Source organism: Motacilla alba, chromosome 2, assembly GCF_015832195.1.
Source record: "Motacilla alba alba isolate MOTALB_02 chromosome 2, Motacilla_alba_V1.0_pri, whole genome shotgun sequence".
Classification (NCBI taxonomy): Eukaryota; Metazoa; Chordata; class Aves; order Passeriformes; family Motacillidae; genus Motacilla; species Motacilla alba.
In genome coordinates this window covers 65,638,338-65,657,908 of record NC_052017.1, presented here as the reverse complement: position 1 = coordinate 65,657,908, position 19,571 = coordinate 65,638,338, and positions in this window count along the sequence as shown.

Here is a 19,571-nt window from a genome sequence, read left to right as displayed (position 1 = left end):
CTCTTAAATTTCAGGGGGGAAATTCTGTAATGTAATCTGTTTTTGTAAAATGGAACTAACCAACAGGAAGAAACAGTTAAGACATATAGACATAATAAGATGAATTTTGGTTGTTACCAATGGCTTTTCATTTAATGTAGACTTATGTACGTATAATCATGACATTAACTGTGTCTTTAATTGTCACAGATATCACAGACTTCAGAACTCAGAAGGAACTTTTATGCCCAGAGTCTTCAGATATCTGTGTGGCTGAGATCTGGTTGTATTATATACAGTGAATTTAAAATGAGAAGGTAATCCCTTACAAATTCAGTGAGTCAGACAAGCATTATGATCGGAGCTTTTTTGCATTATCTTACAGAGAACCAACTGTTACCTCATCATTTGCTGATGGATATATTTTTCTCCAAGTCCATAACTTTATTTTTCTTCTCCAAAATGCATCCTTAAAGAAAAACCTATTTCTTCTCATAATACTTTTGAATGAATTCTGCTATAGCTGAGATGGCATTATATAGTTAACCCAGATGGTCTGAATAATACTGAATGATTCAAGCCACTCTAATTGCATAAAATTTTGTTGTAGAAGTTGTTTTGTAGGGAAAAAAAAACTAACTCATTCCAGTATTTTTTTTTCTTTCAGAAATAGACTTACTAAAAACTGGGACAAGAATTTAAAAAGCAATGAGTAAATGTGGGTGCAGAGCAATACCTCAGAGAATTCACTCTCCTGGATGCACCCTGGCTGGGCAGACTTTTGAAATCATGGCTTAACTTGATCAGACAATGGTTTTAAATTGAGGTTTATGTGCAACAATATAGTAAGCAGCTCTGTGCTGTGTCTACCCTCTTCTATGTTAAATGTATTTAACATTGAGCTAAAAAATACTCAATATTTCCCAAAAAAAGAAAAAAAAAAGGGGGGAAATCAGCTACTTCTTGCAAAATGTTCCTTTCTTACTTTTTTTTTTTTTTCTTTTAACCAAAGATTTCAACTTTGAAATATCTGGAATACTTATATTTCTGACTTCATTTCCCATGGGAAACCAATGGATTCCATAATTCATTGCAGCAGCTCAGCAAGAGGTGAAAATTATATGCAATGTAATCTATTTGGGGAGAATCACACAGCAAGAACAATGGTGGGATAAAAATCCAAAATATAACTGTCATGAGCCCTGTGGAAGTATTTTTCAAATAAAAGTATTCAGTTTTCAATTTTTAGTAAAAAGGCAAAGTATTCTCAAAACCAGCTGCCTGCTTCAAACCAGTCTGGTTAACTCCTGTGTAACTGTGACAGCAGATACAGACACTGGTTCATTTATCTGTGTAATGTCTGCATATAATGACCTGGCTTTTTTTTTCTTTTCAGTGCTATGGCAGAATATGGCACTTAAAAAACATGCATCCTCTTAGCCGCTACGATGGGTGGTTGAAAAGTCATAAACCCACAAAATCCTCCAACCTGTTGGTAGCTTAAATGGTAGCACACAGAGGTCATCATTAAGGTTTACCTGATTTTATTTTCCACTGACAACATATTCTGTAGATCAGTCATAGACAGCGAGACTCCACGGCCGTGTCCACAGGAGGAAGGGTGACTCTACAGTTAATGCATTAGACCCAAGTTTAAGAGACTTGGCTTCAGTTTCCAGTTCTCCTGTGGAATCTTGGGCAAATTATTTAACGTATCAGTTCCTATCTCCCATCTGGGAATACAATAATACTTCTTTCATGGCTCTTGTGGTTTATTCACTTAAAAAACACTTAGGGGCAGAAAGTGCCCTACAGTGGGTGTCTGTGCAGGGCCCAGCACTGCAGAAATCCAATCCTGCTTGAGGAACCACTGCGAGACCACAACAATAGCAACAATAACCCGCTCCCAGGGATATAAATACACACCCAGGTTGGCTGGAGCACGTGTTTAAGCCATAGTGGAAGGCAGGCCCACCAGCCAAAACAGCATACGCAGTGCCTTCGAGGAAATCTCAGACCTGCCATAGCTGTGAGATGAGTCATGCTCCATTTTAGCCTTTTGCAGCAGTTGTTGGGGCAGCAGCAGGGTGATGCTACCTGTCACCTGCAGGCTTGTGAAGCTTTGCTGCCTACTGTCTTCACCCGCTATTCAGAGAGTGCTTGACTGACAGGAGCTGAGCAGTGTTTCACCCTGTGGGGTTCGTGACGACCACATTGTCTGTCAACACATTCTATCACTCTCTGCTTATGCAGACAATTTTTTTCCTTTTGCCTTTCTCTCTCTATCTCTCTTTTTTTTTTTTTTTTCCCTTCTCCTGATGTATTCATCACTAGGCTGCAGACACCTAGTTAATCCATTTAGAACCTATCAGCTCTGTTCATCGGCTCATAAACCCATTACCTCGGAGGCGCTGTGCTCAGGGACACAGGTGCCAGACCAGTGCACAAAACCCAATTGAGTTATGTAGCAGGCAGCAAGGCCCTTGGATTCATGATTCTGCCTGCATGGGGAATTGCACGCGTTATGTGGCAGCAGCCACTTTATTAAATATCGATTTAAATCACAGCCTTTAATCAAATCTGATAGAAGACCTTTCTCACCTCCTGTCTCTCCTCCCCCTCCTCATGTCTTTTCAATGCTCCCCCCTCTCCCGAAGCCCTCCCCAGTCCTCTCCTGTCTCACACGGGTCTGCCTGATGACAGCAAAGCTCAGGAATGAATAGTTAGCAAGTAGTTCAACAGCAAACCCTTATCAACAGTAATGAGGCATTTGCGATAATCGAGTGATGAAATGTAAATGGGCAGTAATGAGCACAATTACATCCACTGGGGAACCATCAAAGCTGCTTCTTTCCTCGCAGATAGATGAGCTCTCTCACTGTTGCTGCCCATTGCTGCCTCTGCTCTGAGCACGGCATGGATGCTGGGACCGGTGGGGAGGGAGGTGCCACTGGGAAGAGCAGGATCTGGCGGTGCCTTGATGGAAGAGCCTGCTGTCCAGGTAGAAGCCGGGCTGCCTCTGTGCTTATTCCACCTTTGATGGTTAGCCTTTGCCTCCTTCTCCCCCACCCTCCCTCCGCCCTCTCCTCCCTCCCGGTCCTTAGGGATGATTTGATTTGCTGCAATGTTTGAAAACTGCCTCATTGTGCTAACAAGATTAACTCGAGCCTATGTCTGTTTGATACACTGGAAATGTGCAGGGTGACTCAGACTGGCTTTCAGCTGGAAAGAGCCAAGAAATGGGATGGTTGCCAGGGAACAGGCCCGACGGCAGATTATGTCATCCTCGCCGGCAAGGGACCAGTGGGGAAGTACACCAAACTGTTCAGGAAAGGGGGAAACTCGGCGTTTCCGTAATCCAGCCGGGAAACATCAACAGGTCCCAGAAACTGCTCACCCAGAAATAAACACATCAAACTGCGTAATCTGGCCCAGTTACTCAGTTTATCCTGGATAATTTGTGCAACTAAATAGTGATGGAGAAAAGGCAAAGACCCAGGATTAAAAAGTTGAGTTGCAAAGAAACCTATGTGAAAATACTCTTGTGGCTGCCGTGTGTTTGCCAAACAGCTCTTGCCTCTTTATTTCCTGGGTCTCACGGGGTTTAACTGTGGCTTATAACCTAATTGTCAGTGTCCTTATTTCCCTGTTTCCCGCATAATCAATGGGGATTTATCACAGTTTGTTTAAGAAGTGATCAGCTAAGGAAGGCTTATCAGTTGTGACTTCTTTTTCTTCAAAGTCACAGTAAAGCTTCTGGTGAGCCTAAGCTCTGACAGGATGGCCAAAGTTATGTTTCTGTTATTTCCTTGCATTAAAATCCTCTTTAATTATGCATTCATTGTATCCTATGAAGAATTCCTATGCAGAGAAATCTCCTCCCTGTGGATCACACTCTTGAAAGCCAGGCATAGTGCAGATGGTCTATGAAGAGCACGCTGCAGGACTTTTGACCCTTGGCAGATCTGCAGAGAAGAGTAGGTGTCACATTCAGCATGGCCACAAACATGCCAGCCCACTGGGGGTGCAGAAAGGGGCCCCTGGCAGAGCTGGAGGCAGGGAAGAGAAGTTCACCAGTGACTGTGAACTGAATTTATACACTGCAAAGACGTGGGTCACATTTGCAATAACACCATTTCATAAACTGACTGCAAAGGGCAGGCTGTGTACTTTGTTGTTTTAAAAGTATACACATTTTGCATAACTTAAATGGCTGCAAAGTCTCAGGGATGACTAGAAAATCTCACAAAGCTAAATAGCAAAGCGTGCAGTGGAGCAAATTAATACTGGTGGATAGGGAGTAATGAAGCAGGAAAGGGTGAATCTTTGGATTGTAATAGGTAGGATCTGAATGAAAACAAGGTTTGTGAACAGAGAATACAAGCCAGACACCAACAGGCTCAGGGGCAGGAAAAAATCTTGAGAGGAGACTGGCAATATTCACTACGTGTTTTCAAACAAAGGTTAAGGCTAGAAATTCTGAAGGCTACAAGAATGAAACAGTTTTCAAATACAGGTTAGTTTTTCTCTCGGTTCTCCCTTTCCAGCTCTCAGGACTGGAATGCTCTCACAAATGCAACTTGGTGGCAATTAATTCCATCAGTTACCACTCGTACCATACAAGATGGCCTCAAATAGAGCCAGGGGACATTTAGCTTGGATATTAGGAAAAAATTCTTCAAGGAAAGGGTTGTCAGGCATTGGAAAAGGCTTCCCAGGGAAGTGATTGAGTCACCAGCCCTGGTGGTATTTAAAAGTTGTGTGGATGTGACACTGAGGGGCATGGTTTAGTGGTGACTTGGCAGTGCTGGGTAAATGGTCAGATTCCAAGATCTTAGAGCTCTTTTCCAACCTAAAGGATTCTATGATTCTAAGAAATACTCCCTCTCATCACACTTTAACCTGCTGCCTTCTAATTTCAGAGAACATTCCTCACTTTGTGTGGGGCTCCAAATTACCAGTCACTGTGCAGAAACCACGTGAGCAATCCAAATCTTGGCAAATGAAGTGCATCAACTCATCTGGGGACTAATTATGCAGTTGCTGCATCTGGAAGTGAATGGCCAGTGCATGGGCTTAGGAAAGATCCCACCGATGCTGCAGTCTGGTGTGGTAGATCTCCCACCTACCTGTTCTCGAGCCAGAAATAAGCTCAAACCTGGATAGTCAGAGGGATGAAGATGGTCACCCCTGCTGGCTGCCACAGAAGATCCTCCTGATGTCCTAATGAGTTACTTAATATTATAGACTTCTATCACCCCCAGTGTTTTTACCTGCACTATTTTTGATGCACGCTGCATTTAGAAATACGCTGGGATCTTTTATTTGTTAGAGATGCAATAGTTGTTAAATTGTATTAGTTATTGACCTTAGCAGCAATAAACTGTAGCAAGAGTAGTCTGTTGTAAACACTGCTAAATCATAATCAGCTGGCATAATGCTGGTATTTCTGACCATTTGTACCACGCTCTGTAAAGTGTATTTGATCACTGTACATAAAAATGTAAGAGTACTGTATACAGTGTTGGGATGGACTGGATTTAAAGACATATTCAACCAATTTATCATTTAACTTACAGCTTCACAAAAGCTATTAAACAACACAGTGAGCCTGGAGGCCACACATATGCTACAGCCCTGGAAATGTAAAGAAGTTCATTTGAATCCCTTAATAATGACCTTGACCTATCGAACAAGGTGTACTTATTGTCAACAATTCATCTCACTCTTGACCCTGGCAAAATGCCTAACCTTTGAATATTTTTGGTTGGGGGAGGAAGGGCTTGGGGTGTTTTTTTCTTTCCCCTGGTGAAATGGGCCAATTTTTTCCCCTGTTTAGCAAAATCTGGAACACAGATCATTAGAATGCTTTTGGCAGCTAATTTGAACATCAGTGATTCAACTTCGAGAAGGAAGCCTTTTTCTGCCCTAAAGAATCTCAGAGAGTTTTCAGACTACAGTAATTGAAAAATCCCTAAACACTCACTCACAGAGGAGATACACATTACTGCAGGAACAGTCTACAAATTGTAAAGTATTCAATTTACATTCTCAGTACCTCAGGGCAGTTGTGAAGAATTTATATCTTCAGAAACCTTTGAACTAACAAAAGATAACATTTCACAGCAAAGTCTACTTGCATAAAAGTTTTTTAACTCCCTTCATTCTTATTCTGAAGGAAGTGCCTTTTGCACTTCTGGAACCGCTGCTCAACACAGGTATCTGAGATGTTAAAAAGGAGATGGAAAGGGAAATGGAGGTGTTAAAAAAATTTAATGGACATCCTGCATCTCATTTAGAACATGAGATCATTATTCACCAGTCCATACATGATATATTCTTGCTCAGAACTTGATGTCTTTTTAAATGATACTTTGGTTTGATCAATGTGTGAAGATTCTTAGTTATATTAAGGCCCTTTATGCAAAGGGCTTTATAATGTGCAGGTAACAGGCACAGCCATACCCTGGGTGAGGGCAAGCTACCCCTCGATGAGAGCAAGAGGACATCTTTTTGTCCCTGTGAGCATCAGCTGGGGCTGTGTATGGTGCCACATCTAATGCAGTACACTGGTTATGTCACCCACTGGGTCTTCATCTGCTTGCTGACTTTGCATTTAAAAACAAATATTGATGACACTTCTGTAAGACTGAAGGGAAAGTTTTTCTCATCAGAAGTGTTTGGTTTTTTTAATAGGCTCACTACATAGATTATATCTCTTGAATCTCTATCAGCAAACCAACATTTTTGGAATTTCCATTGTGAACCACACAAAAACTGGTGTATACCTCAAAGGGTTCATGGAATACCTTTAGGCACAACTTCAATGTTGTGCTCAAGCCACTCAGACGTGAGGGTTAACATCCAGCTGATACTTGAGTCAAGAAGAAGACAGAGACTGATAGGTCATAGGGGGTCAAGCTCACAGAATCAGGCCCTGTTTATGTAGAGACAATTGGTAATAGATACAGGCATTGCATGTGCTAGCTAGGAAATGATCTTTCTCTTCCTCTGCCCCTTTTCTTGATCAAAGAACACTCAACATAATTACCAATCTAATGACATCCTTTTGCTTGACTTTTTTGCTCCTAATTTCTACAGAAAAAAGAGAAGAGAGGAAAGACAGAAAAAAATTTGCTTCAAGCCAACCTTAAAACTGTGATTACCATATTCATGTCCAACACTAAGCATTATGTGGAAACATTAATGAAAGTTTTAAAATGCAATCATTGGTTAAAGTTTTTTTCCCTTTCTCTATAAAGAAATTGATAAATGTTTCTATTAACTAATAACCCAGGAATCAACAGTCTTATAAAACTGGTTTATTCAGCCCAGAAAATTAGGCAATCCATCATGACTGATTTGCTCACATTTTCCCCTGCAAATAAGTGAGATGAAAACTTTAAAACCAATAAGATAATGCACTTAACAAATTCAGCTGAGAGAGATGGATAAACTAAGATGCCACTGGCATCAGTTAAGGAAAATCTGTCGTGTTTCCAATTATTTGAGCAGATTTTGTATCCCAATTTGCTGCCAGACTGCCTGCATCCCCCACTCCCCTCTTTCAAACCAAATCATCTGATCTTAAATCAGAACAAGCTCATCATATCACACTATGGAAGGCCAACAGGGGATAAATGACACCAGATGTTATATGAGTTTTCTTTTAGGCTTTCATTTGAGACTTACTGCATTCCCCATGCTGCTTTTTACTTGTCAAAAACTAAAATGTGCTTTGATAGATAACAACCCTATTTTCTTCACTGCCTGAGCTTAGAGAATACCATTAAGTATTGATATTGATGGTGCTTAACTAGGGAATGCAACCTGGGACCACAGAAAGCAGGATCCTGGGATCCAGAGATATCTTTTGGTCCCACAGATACATTTTCTGTGGGTCCCAGGGTTTCTCTGTTGTTGCTGCTGGGGGTGGTGTCGGGATACACGCTGTGTGATTTTACAACACAAAATGTGAGCACTCAGACAGACAGGAAGAGCAAGGAGGGGCAGGCAGGCTCAGAAACATAACTCTTAGGCCCATCTGCTGCTGCTGCCTGAGCTGCTGAGGGAGTCACTATCATACCAAAAGAATAACAATGAACTTCTGAAACTGAACTGCGGCCCGCTGGTGCAAAATCCAAGGCACATCATTTTAATTTTCTTTGCTTATGGTCTTCCAGAGTCATTGTGTGCCCAGACCAGTAGTGAAAAAGACTGGGAAATGGCAGCAACAAAGAACAGCAAGGGGAGAATGAGACATGCAGAGGAGATGACACACATGACTGCAGGGCACATGGTACCCAACCAGTCTAGGTCTGAGCAGAGAAGCTTTTTTGTAAGGGAGAAACCTGATGATTCTACCAAGGTGTAGGCATTTTAAAATCCAGCTTGACCATGCAATGTGTTCCCAGCTGTGTTCCCAGGCTTAAAATGGCTGGCTAGTACTGCAAACAACCTGATATAAATAAAATGTGAACCATCTTGGTAAAGGGCAAAGAAATAAAATAATATATGTCAGTTGCAATTGTGAAGGAAAAAGCCATTTCTTTCAGTAGAGTAATAAATTATTGTCTTTAGGTACTTTTATAAAGCTACACTAGCCTTTCACAATTGCCACAAATATTTTCTTAAGAAAATCTCTAAATATTAAATGCATTTTAACTCTCAAACCCACAGTGATGGGTGACACCATACCATAGTGGTGTTTCTCCTGAAGATGACACAGATCTGCATGGAGTGCATGGTAGTGCATGGAGGCACTACCATAGCTTTGAATACTTCAGTCTGTTGCCTGGGAGTAGCTTGCTTGTCTCATGGGCATGAGAGGTGGCAGCTTAACCTCAATCCAATACACCTGGCAGGTGCAGTGAGGGAGGATATTCATGTGTACTCTGACTGCAGCTGGTGACAAGCGGCTTGCTCCACAGTGTGCTGAAGTCAACAGGGTTAAGGCTCGAGAGCAAAGGAAGAGATAAGGGTACAGTCAGCATGCATGACAGCAGCAGAAGCTCCCCTTTACAGGTCAGAAATGCTCAGTCACAGATTCTGAAGCAGAATTCAACTCCATTTAAACATCAGAATAACTTTCACCCCTCATCTCTTTCTGCTGCACTGGGGCTCTGCTGCTGCCTGTACATTTTTGCCACGATGAGTCCACTTACTACCACTGATAGCATCACTTTTGCAACTCATGCAAAATATACTTGGTGAACAAAACACACCAGTAAGCCAGCATGACTTACAGCATTAGACAGCATCAGTTTGGTTTGGCTGACACTCGGCAGTATCCACCTACCACAGCACCACTTGATGCTAAGAATGAGCTGGCCTCAGCTCCCACCCCAGCAAACTTTTACAGGAAAGTAGAAATCCTCACCAAGAGATTTGTGCAAAGAAGTCACAATGCAGAACACTCAGGGAATGGGGAGGAGGCCTGGCAGCAGGTACATCAATATGTTCAGGCATATCAGTCTAGAAATCAGTGCCCTTTGGAGCCTGCTTTCTTTCAAAGACCAAGGTGAAACACAATGTGAAGAAAGGAGAAAACAGCAACTCCTAAGTCTGTTGTGACAACAAAAGGAACATCACTGAATAACTCACAGCAACAATGTTGTGCCAGACTTGACTTACCTTAGCCATTTGTACCACTGTGGGACATCTAGTGGTAAGCAGCAGCTTGAGCTGGTATCTTTATGCTCCCCTCCTAGCATTTTTTAGTTTGAACATGAGCATCATATCAGTAGTTTGTCCAGCTTCTTCAGTGTATTTTATGTCTTTCATTGCAAACTAGCAGAATAGGGTAGAAGGTGACAAGTTGATTGCTAAACAAAAAAAAAAAAGAAAGATTAACAGTGGAAGTTATTTAGGCAAAATGATGACAAAATCCATCATCTCTTCAAAGTATTGCCCCCCAAAAAGGTGGTGGAATAATCTTTTAATATTTTCTAAACTTCTGATTGCTATAAACACAATCAGATATGCTAGGTCACAGATGAAAGGAAAGATCTCCCTTCCTCCCATGCTCTCTCAATGCTAATTTATCATCCTTCCAAGGATCTTCTCACATGCTTTGTGGAAGAGGGACAAATTGCTGCTTTTGGATCCACAGTTACAAGACAAAAAGTCTGTGACTCAGCAATCCTCCAACATCATCGGGAAGGGTCATCCCTATGGTCAGCAGAAATATGAAACCTGTGGCCTCCTAGCAGCCAAGTTAAGTGTGGTTCAGAATGGACTGTGGTGGGGAGACACACAGGAGATGCCACCTCTCCTTCCCTTCCATGTCAGGACAGAACAAAACGGGCTTGGAAATAGATTGTCCTGCACACAGGCACTTGGTGTTTTCAATCAACATGAGCTGGCTTTCTTGGCACATCTGGACAGCCTTTCTGTAAGGGTTTTCTGTGTGTATGAATGTCTTTGGTGGAAATTTTTGCCAAAGCTGAAGATTTTAAATGAAATTGGAAAAAATATCTGTGGAAAGTGTTTCTGGAATTTCTTTTGATGGGTAGCTCATTCCTCAAACCAGGAAAGGAAATTGATTTTCATAACATTGAAATCAAAGCAATCTGAAGTGCAGAAGAAAATGCTGACAACAGACTGCTCTCAACCAAACTCCAGACTGAATTTTACAAGCAGAAATTAGGCAGCTAACACTTTGGCAGGATGAACTGATTTAAGAAAATCAACACTCCACTGACATATAAGTCATGAAAAAAGAGCAAAATTAATCAAATCAATGGTTTGTAAATTATATTTAGCACAGCTAAATCCCACCTATTCCTTGCTTAGGCCACCAAAACAGTGAAATCTCCATGTTGTGTCACTGGCCTGCCTGCCTGTGGGAAGAAGCTCCTAATTTAGCTATTGCATACATCATGCTCTTACTGCAGAGTTATTTCCTTTGACATTTTTTCTGACCTAAGACATGCCATTTTTTGGACTGACAGTAAAAGGAACAACATTGAAATATCCCCATCAGTGACCCTCTTAAAATAAAAGTCGAAGAATTAGCAGCAGCTGCACAGGTATATTTGGAGATCACAGGAGCAACTCCAAATTTCCCAGCATACAATCATGTGAATGTTTGCCTTCTCATATCTTTCCAGTTGAGAATGAGGCAGCCAAGTAACGGGATTTGAATGCATATTGGCTTGCTGCCTCTGCTGTTTTGATTTGCAGACTGGCCAAGCAGAACACAATTAGTGGTTATTGACACCTTTACAGGAAGCACTCATAAGGGAAATGGGAAATTGAAAATGTCCTTTAAAAGATGGAAGCAAAATACTGTATCAAAGCTTGCTGGTAAATAGACGACCCCAGAAAAGTGCTCAGTCAGAATATTTGTATTTCTGTATCATTTAGGAAAATCCTATTATGGCTTTAGCCACAGAGACATCCCTGGTGTGCAAGATAGAGGCAGTTCATAAAATACATAGCATTTTCAGCTTGAAAATAGGGCAACCTATTGCTTTCTGTAGATGGCTATGTTACACCCCAGTTCCCATCAATAGAACATAATCTCATTGCAGCAGGCAATACTCAATATCAATGAAACACTGGTATTGTAGGCATCTGCAGACTGCCAGTACCTAAAGGACAGAAAGACTTTGTGTTTTTACAAGGGCCAATATCTCTGGAACACATTTACGAAACAAGGCAGCACACCAAGGAGGCAAATGAGTTATATGTGTGTGTCCACAGAGCTGTCTGCAGGCGTTTGTTTGCTCTTGCTCCCCTCTCTTTCGCTCTCTCTCTCTCTTCTGGTACTTTGCACCATCCCTACCTTACATTCTCTAAGTTTCACTAGCAATGTCAGTTATGCAATTAGTCCCCTGCCAATTAATGCCAAATTAGATGCCTGCTGTCAGCATTCCCTAGCTCTGACAGAGTGTATGGTAATAATCTGTAGCCAGGATAATGCTCTAAGGAGTCTGCATTGTTCTCTGGATGGGGGGGGGGGGGGGGGGGGGGGGAAATAAAGAAAAGCAAAAGAGAAAGAAAAAGTATGTTGCACGTTCACTTATGCCATCAGCAGTCAGTGTAAAAACAAAATAAGTTTTGTTGTGCAGTTATCCCAATGATTAAAATATAATAGGCTAATGAGATTACAGAGCTGATTGTGAACAAGACCAATTGTGTTAATTGGAGGCTCCTGAATGGCAATTTGAGCTGCTGCCGCTGCTGAGTTTTGAAATATAATCAGTTTTACTAATTTTATCTGATTTCTTAATGAAGCTTGCCTTGAGCAATTGTTCTATGTGTTCTTTAGCAAACAGCGTGTGTCATAACTGCTGACATTAATCTTGATTACTTTAGTTAAAATAAATAGTTATACTTGGGCAGCTTTCAGAAAATACATCAGAGCAAATGCAATGTTAGGAAAAGATGAAGATTTACTCATATTTGGTGTTTTTCCTATACTGTATTTGCAAAGTCCCAACTGTGAAACATCTTTCTTGTGTGATGTGATCTCTCTCAGACCCTCCTATCCTTCACCCACCCTTCAGAAAGCATTTTTGACTTCCACAGAAGGAGGGATAAAGACAGAGACATTATTACAGGAAAATTTTTATTAAAATACAAAAAAAAAAAATTCAAACCCCATCTCAGGAAAAAAAAAAAAAAGCTTTTTCATGCATGAATCTCAAAGTTGGCACAAGCATTCTCGCCACCTCATGGTCCAGCTGCCAGTACTAACACTTGAGCCTTATAGAAATGCTCTCTCTCATATAGCTTATTTATTTTTATGGAGGATTAATATACTTAGGATGGCTCTTTGGAGCTTTCACGGTGAATTTGATGGGATGCTGTACCATACTGCTGCTTACAAAGGGACACATAAACATTAACAAAAATAAACAGTAGAAAAAGGGAAATGGAAATATAAGTGCAGTCTGAATTAATAGTAAACATAGCTAGAGATTGTTCATATTTCAGAACTCCTATTATATTATCGCCTTGCCTTTGCAGGGATAATCCTTTTGTAATTAAGATAATGGCTAACTAGTCTGATAGGTATTATACATCTTTTTGTGCCAGTATGTTTATATGACAATATAATTTGCATGTACTTATTACTGAACTATAAAATCTGTGGATTTTATATGTAGTTACATTGATTAGGTACTTGGATGATAAATAGAAACCATTTGGGGAAAGATGATATAGGATATATTAAACATTTATTTCATGCCCTCTTTATGGCCAGCACTGGTTCGTTAAATTAAAAGTGTTTAGTCTGGCCTGGATAGTAATCTATGTCCAATTCAGATCTAAATATGTATAATAAACAGTCTAGCTTTTAATCCATATGCATGTAACAATCTCTTTAGTCATGAGGTTTTAGAAAGAATTTAGGTGATTTTTCTCCAAGACATGTTTTCTGGAACAGAGGAAGGTCATGGCCAGCACTGCAAGGATGGAAAGCAGCTTCAACACAATACTGCCAAGGACCACTCTGAGTACCAAATAGCAGCAGCATTTTCTACCCACAGACATGATGGCTGGAAGTCTAGATTTCCAATTTTATACCATGCTTCCACAGCTTTTAAACTCACTTCTGCGTTAAAGACCACAGTTAGAAAAGATGTCATCTTTTTATGGATGACTTTGACTTTTATGGAGAAGCTGACACCTGGCATACAGTGTTTTCATGCTCCGCCCCTCAAAGTACTGCCTTTTATTTAAAAGTACTCCCTGTCCTGCTTAAAAATAGAGCCAAAAATTTCAAGGAGGAAAAGAAATCTCCAACAAACCATAAGATGTTTCCAGAATGGCCTTTCCTTGAAATAACTGTAATTTTTAATCATGATTCATCACCATGACTCAGACCCTCACCCAAAAGGCAGTGTCCCCATCAGCCCAGGTCCCTCAGACACCAAACAACCTTTCTCAGACATGTTGTAAGTCTCCAGTGAGTAGGCTTATGGCTTCTTTAGAAGGCCTGCTTCACTTAGTGAGTACAAAATATATGTGAATTTGAATTTGTATTTTCTCACTTTTGCTTAATAAATATGAAAATTTGTATCTAATGAGAAGCCACTTTTACCCCTCTCTGCCTTCCTTAATGAGAGCTAATTGAATAGAACAATCTTCGTTTGGCAGGACACATCACGAGGGCTTGTCTATACTTAGAAATTTACTGAGATAACTAATCTGAAATGGTTGAGAAATATCCCTACAGCTTTCCTGCCCAAATAGCTGTTTCAGAGCAATTATTTCAAATGAGCTATTTTTGTAAATTTCAAGTGTATACAAGTCTCAAATCTAATATCTGGCTGGCATTACATGCCCAGCTAACTTTTATGGATCAACCTATTTGATCTGGTGAGTAAGTCACACTGTAGGAACAAAAAAATAAAAAACGTAACTTTGGGTCTGATTTGCCTTTATGCTAATGCTTGACACAATAAAAAAAAGAGCATTTCTGCCAGTGATAATTTAACTATAAATGACCTGGATATAGATTCTACAGTACCAGGGGCAAATTCTAGACCCATATACTTTTAAAGGAGCCACAGAGGCTGCTTTTTGTTAAAATCTTTCACCTTTTGGTTTCCGATTGGGACTCAATAATTTATTTCTCAAGTGCCTTCCCTGCAATTTAGAGACAGCTAGGCTGCTGTAACTTTCAGAGGTACATTAGCATGTGATAAACTGTATTTTAAGTACTTGCTGTGCTCAGTCTAAGAATGGCTACGAAGTTTCAAAGCTCACCAGCATTTCTTTGGGGTCTGGCAGCACACCAAAACGGCAGACTCTGCTATAACAGCCAGGATTCGGCAGACGTGGATTGATCCTTTCTTGTTCTGTGTGAGAACCATTTCCCTCAGCATGACCACTGCTTTAATCTTGTATTTTAAACATAAACAGAATGGCAGATTTTACAGTGTAATCTGCTAGGCACAGCAGCCTTTTAGAAGAATGAATCATTAACCTAGAAGCTATGTTTAAGTAAAAAGGACAGACAACAAGAAAGGGGAGAGAGGGAAAGGGAGAGAGATTGGTTTTGTTCATGATTTAACACACAACTGTGATCCACTTGCCTCTAAAATGCATTGCTGGAGAAGGAGAAAACCTCACTACAAGCAGGGCAGGAAAAGGTGTCAATACAAAAGAGCTTAAGAAGCATAGGGAGAGAGGGGGAGGGAAAATGATTTTTAAAACTTTCTCTCCTGCTGCAATTTTGAAATGCAGCACATAATTCTATGATAGTAATATTCTTGTTGCCATGCTGGTGTAAAGAGACAGAAGAGAAGGCATGTTGAGGAAGGCAATGTCTCTCATTAGAGCAACGGAGACAAATGCGAAAATCGAGGACACAAAATGTTCTGGTTTTCCTCGTATTCAAGCCGTTTAATAAAAACTTTCATACCAGCAAAACACCAGGTCATTTCTGTTTAGAGGATAACTAAACTGCACCTAATGTTATATTAAACAATTTGCAGAGGAAGAGTATCTGAGACACTTTCTCATTAATACTACTCTCCATCTTGCATCAGGCTGGACAGACTAAATGAAATTTGCACCATTGTTCAACCATTTATTTTGCATTGTGATGTTATTAGTATAAGAAAGAATCAGAACCTTTGCTCTTAAACTGCTCCTGAAGGTGAAATGTGAAACTGATATTCTCATTTACTGTCTCCTTTAATAAGTTTCCCTTTCATTTATGAGTACAAACATGTGCGTAAAGGTATTGACATCACAGGTGCATAGGTGGACCAGGAGAATCTGTTTCAAGATTGCTATAAGGTATGTATGTCTGTTCATCATGTGTACGCATAAAGCTTTCCTCCTCCTTGATTACAATAAGAAGGGTGCTAGATTGACCCATTATTATCTTAAATGTTTTGACTACATGTTGCATTATTAAATTAGACATTTTAAGAAGAAAGCATGGAAAAAAGGAGGCCTTTCAACTTGTGGTTGGGATATTTGCCAGCAGATAATTTAAATAGTTTGTGTAACTTGAATTTGTGCTGTCCAATTGCTCACTGCAGTTGGTATTCCCAAATGCACATCCATGTAAACAGCAGGTTTTTTCTGCCATTTCCTGGGAATTGTTTTATACACCTGAGTCATCAGAAATGACTGAGCTAGATCAAAGTAGGGCGAGAGTGCATTTGTCCGCTTGGGTGGCTTCTCTCATGTGTCCTCATCTAATTTGATGATACAGTGAAAGAACATGTTACTGTAACAGGATACATCAAAAGGAAGAGAAATGTGTTTTCAGGGAGGTGATGTCACCAGAAAAGCTTAGGCATGGCCAAGTGCAGGTATATACATGGAGCTACCTGAAGAAATGTCCATGGCCATTTATAAATGACATCCTGCCTGTGGTGGAGGACCATTTCTATTTGCTTGGGGGAATGAGCAATATCTCTTTTTTTTTTTTTTTTTCCCTATTCTTCATTCAAACTAAGACATTTGTAAGCAAGAAGCAAACTCAGACCTGATGGGACCTTTCCATAATGCAAAGACCAAACTGTTATTTAATCCTTCCAGATTGATTTACTGTGTCAGACATCTCTTCTGTTGCTAATGGTAGGAACTGAAGAATTTGGGGGCTTACCACTCCATCCCAGAGCACAGACTGGCGTATCTCCCAGTTCTTAAACCTTCTTTCACAAGCACAAAGATGAAGCCACAGATCAATCATATTTTGGGCATTAGAAGTTTTTCACATGCACATCACAGAAGACATGCATGCCTTCACCTTCCTATCCTACTTCAAGGCGTCTCTACATTTTAGAAAAAATGGTGGCATCATGACCCCTTCCTCTAGTTCTTCAGAATTACTTTTTAAATGCTGCAACACCTGCACTTCTGAGATGCTTTGCTAACCTTTTCCTTTTTATCCTTAATTTCTCAAATGGATCTGATGAAAACAGACAGCTGTTATTTTTTCAGGCAATATTTACTTAAATTATGTCATATAGTCTATATTTAGATTTTTCTTTCAGAAGAAAATATTGTCTCAGTCTGTATCTACATGTAGGTAAGGTGTCTTTGTATTTAAATTATTTTTTTTTTCTGTAGCTAGTACTTATATTTTTCCACATTGTTTATTTAATACTTCATTTTCTTTTTATTGGGTTTTTAACATATTTTTCATGCATGACTGTGGCTTCCTCTATAATCTTTTAATATATAAAGGAAGCTTATTTTACAACAAATAAGAATCAGCTAATTTCACAAAACAAAAAGGAAAAGAGACCTCAAAATATTAAGGTGGGTCCAAGGTCTAAAATTTGCCTTTAAATGCAGTCTAGCACATACACAGACACATAGTTATAACTGTAAAAAAGTACCACTGAAATCTAGGAGAGGGTATTTAGAACAGTTTTTGAGCATTATTGTGCTGTAACAAGTTTGGGGCTCAAGCAAAACACAACTGTAGAGTGATTTTATTCCAAATGCCTTCTCTCAGTTGGACAAACTGCAGTCAAAGCACATACTGAAGCAGAAGGATGCTGTGAGACCTTGGCAGGCACCCAGCTTGAGACCTGGGTGCAGCTTATATCAGTCATATTTTCTTACCTTCCCTTTCCTCCTGAGTTAAATCAAAACTCACAGAGTCAGGAAGAGATTAACACATTTGGAGCTTGGGAGCAGAAAGGCTGACTCGTTCTTGTTTATGATGCTTACCTGGTTTGTGATTTAGAACACAAGAGATGTACCCAGCTAGATTTTTCAAGGACATGACAGGCATTAAGGGTTGCCATGCTTCATACATGAAAGGCTGTGTAACTCCTTGAAGGAAAATACAGAGGTCACAGCCTCTGCTTCAGCAGCTGAAACCTGCTTGCTGTCCTCTAAACACTTGCATTTGGAGGAGGGTTTTTGATAATTATCTAATTGAGGTATGGAAAGTTCACGGGCTAGTCATAGATAAACAGTGAGGACAGCTGGATACAGAGATTAATCCAAAGGTGTGATCTGATGACAAAGTGAAAGGCAAGTTTTCTATAGATTGCCGACCCCAAAGTTGTTCTTCATCTTTCTTACAGAAGAACCTGTGATCTCCTGGAAAAGCAATAAAAAATAAACAGTTCTTTCTCTCAACATCCTATAATCCTAAGGTACCTGTCACCTCAATGCTACGCAGATCTACTTAATCCCTGTGGTTTTAAAATGCTTTTTACTTAGTATTTTACTAAAAATGCTTTTTACTTAGTATTTTACTGCTGCTAAACTCTGTCCTTTAGTTTGCAGGGCCAGCTGGATTATTCACCTTGTGGAACAACAGAGTGGCTAATTTAAATCCTCTCCAAACTTTTGCCATATCTACATATGCCAATACACATATATGGGAAGATAACTTTTAACCTTTCAGATCTCATAGCAAATGTAATAATTGAACTGTTTTCCTGACATGGAAAAGCTGAATTCATATATTTCCTCTCTGATTCATTCTGTTCCATTTATTTTGATTTAAAGTAAGTCTGTAGTAACTGGAAGTAATGCAAATTCTTTTGCTTTTTGATAAATACAGTAATCCTCTATTTTCAGACAACAACTTTCCAATCTGCAGACTTCATGCTTGAGTAAGAAACTTTTTTTTTTTTTACTTTTGTTTTTGTGTTTTCCCCATGTTTTTGTCTCTGCTGTGATGATTGCAAGCAGTACTAGTCTCACATTGAGGTTTTAAAAAAACTTCAAATCACTATCATTTGAAATCTGTAGTAAAGAAATAAAATATAAAGTAATCAATTTTTTACTTCAGTTTAGAATTTTTGACTGCAGAAACTTTGTTTTCAGGAATTATAAAAGTTTTAATCTTTTATATTTCAATGTATTCAATTAGTTTTTCTCAATGAATAATTCAATCAGCATTAGAAACCAGTTGGAAGCTTAAAAAAAATCTTGGTTTTGTCTTGAAGTTATAATGCATACAGTAGATATCAAATTAAGTGAAAACAATATCTGTTTAAGGAAATATATTTTCCCTTCTACATATCCATTGAGTTAAAGACAGATTTATTTAATTAGTGAGAGCTATTTTAAAGTGTTTTTTCCTTCAATTATAAAGATGTTGTGATGTGTTTATAAATGTTTTCTAACACAAATACCGAAACAAAAATAGTGTTCACCTAATGAAAAGGACTTATACCACACACCATGTTCTAATATTCTGAAATGTAAAAAAGGATGAAGTTAAATTATATTAAACTAAAAACCTGGCTATTTGAATGGGCAAAGATATAAAATCTCTTTCAGATCAGCAACAAACACAAAATGAGCAGCTTACTTAGTAGGATGTGTTTAGTCACATATTTTACAGCTTACTAACCAATAGAAAAAGGGAAAGCTTTCTAAATGGCACAAAAAGGACAGATGCAAACAAAAGCAGAAGATAACTTAAACCAAGTTAACCTCCTTGAAGATTTAAATCATGATTAAAACAAACAATTTAAATCCTCAGGAATTAAATCAGATCAATGAAAGCTTTGGGTTTGTAAACTTTTCACACCTATCACAGTGAGACCCTGACGTACGCCTGCAATACCAGAGATGGTTAATCACAACTGCTCTCACTTTGGAGCTCTCTCCTGGTAATCAAGCTTGACAGGCACCCCTGTCAG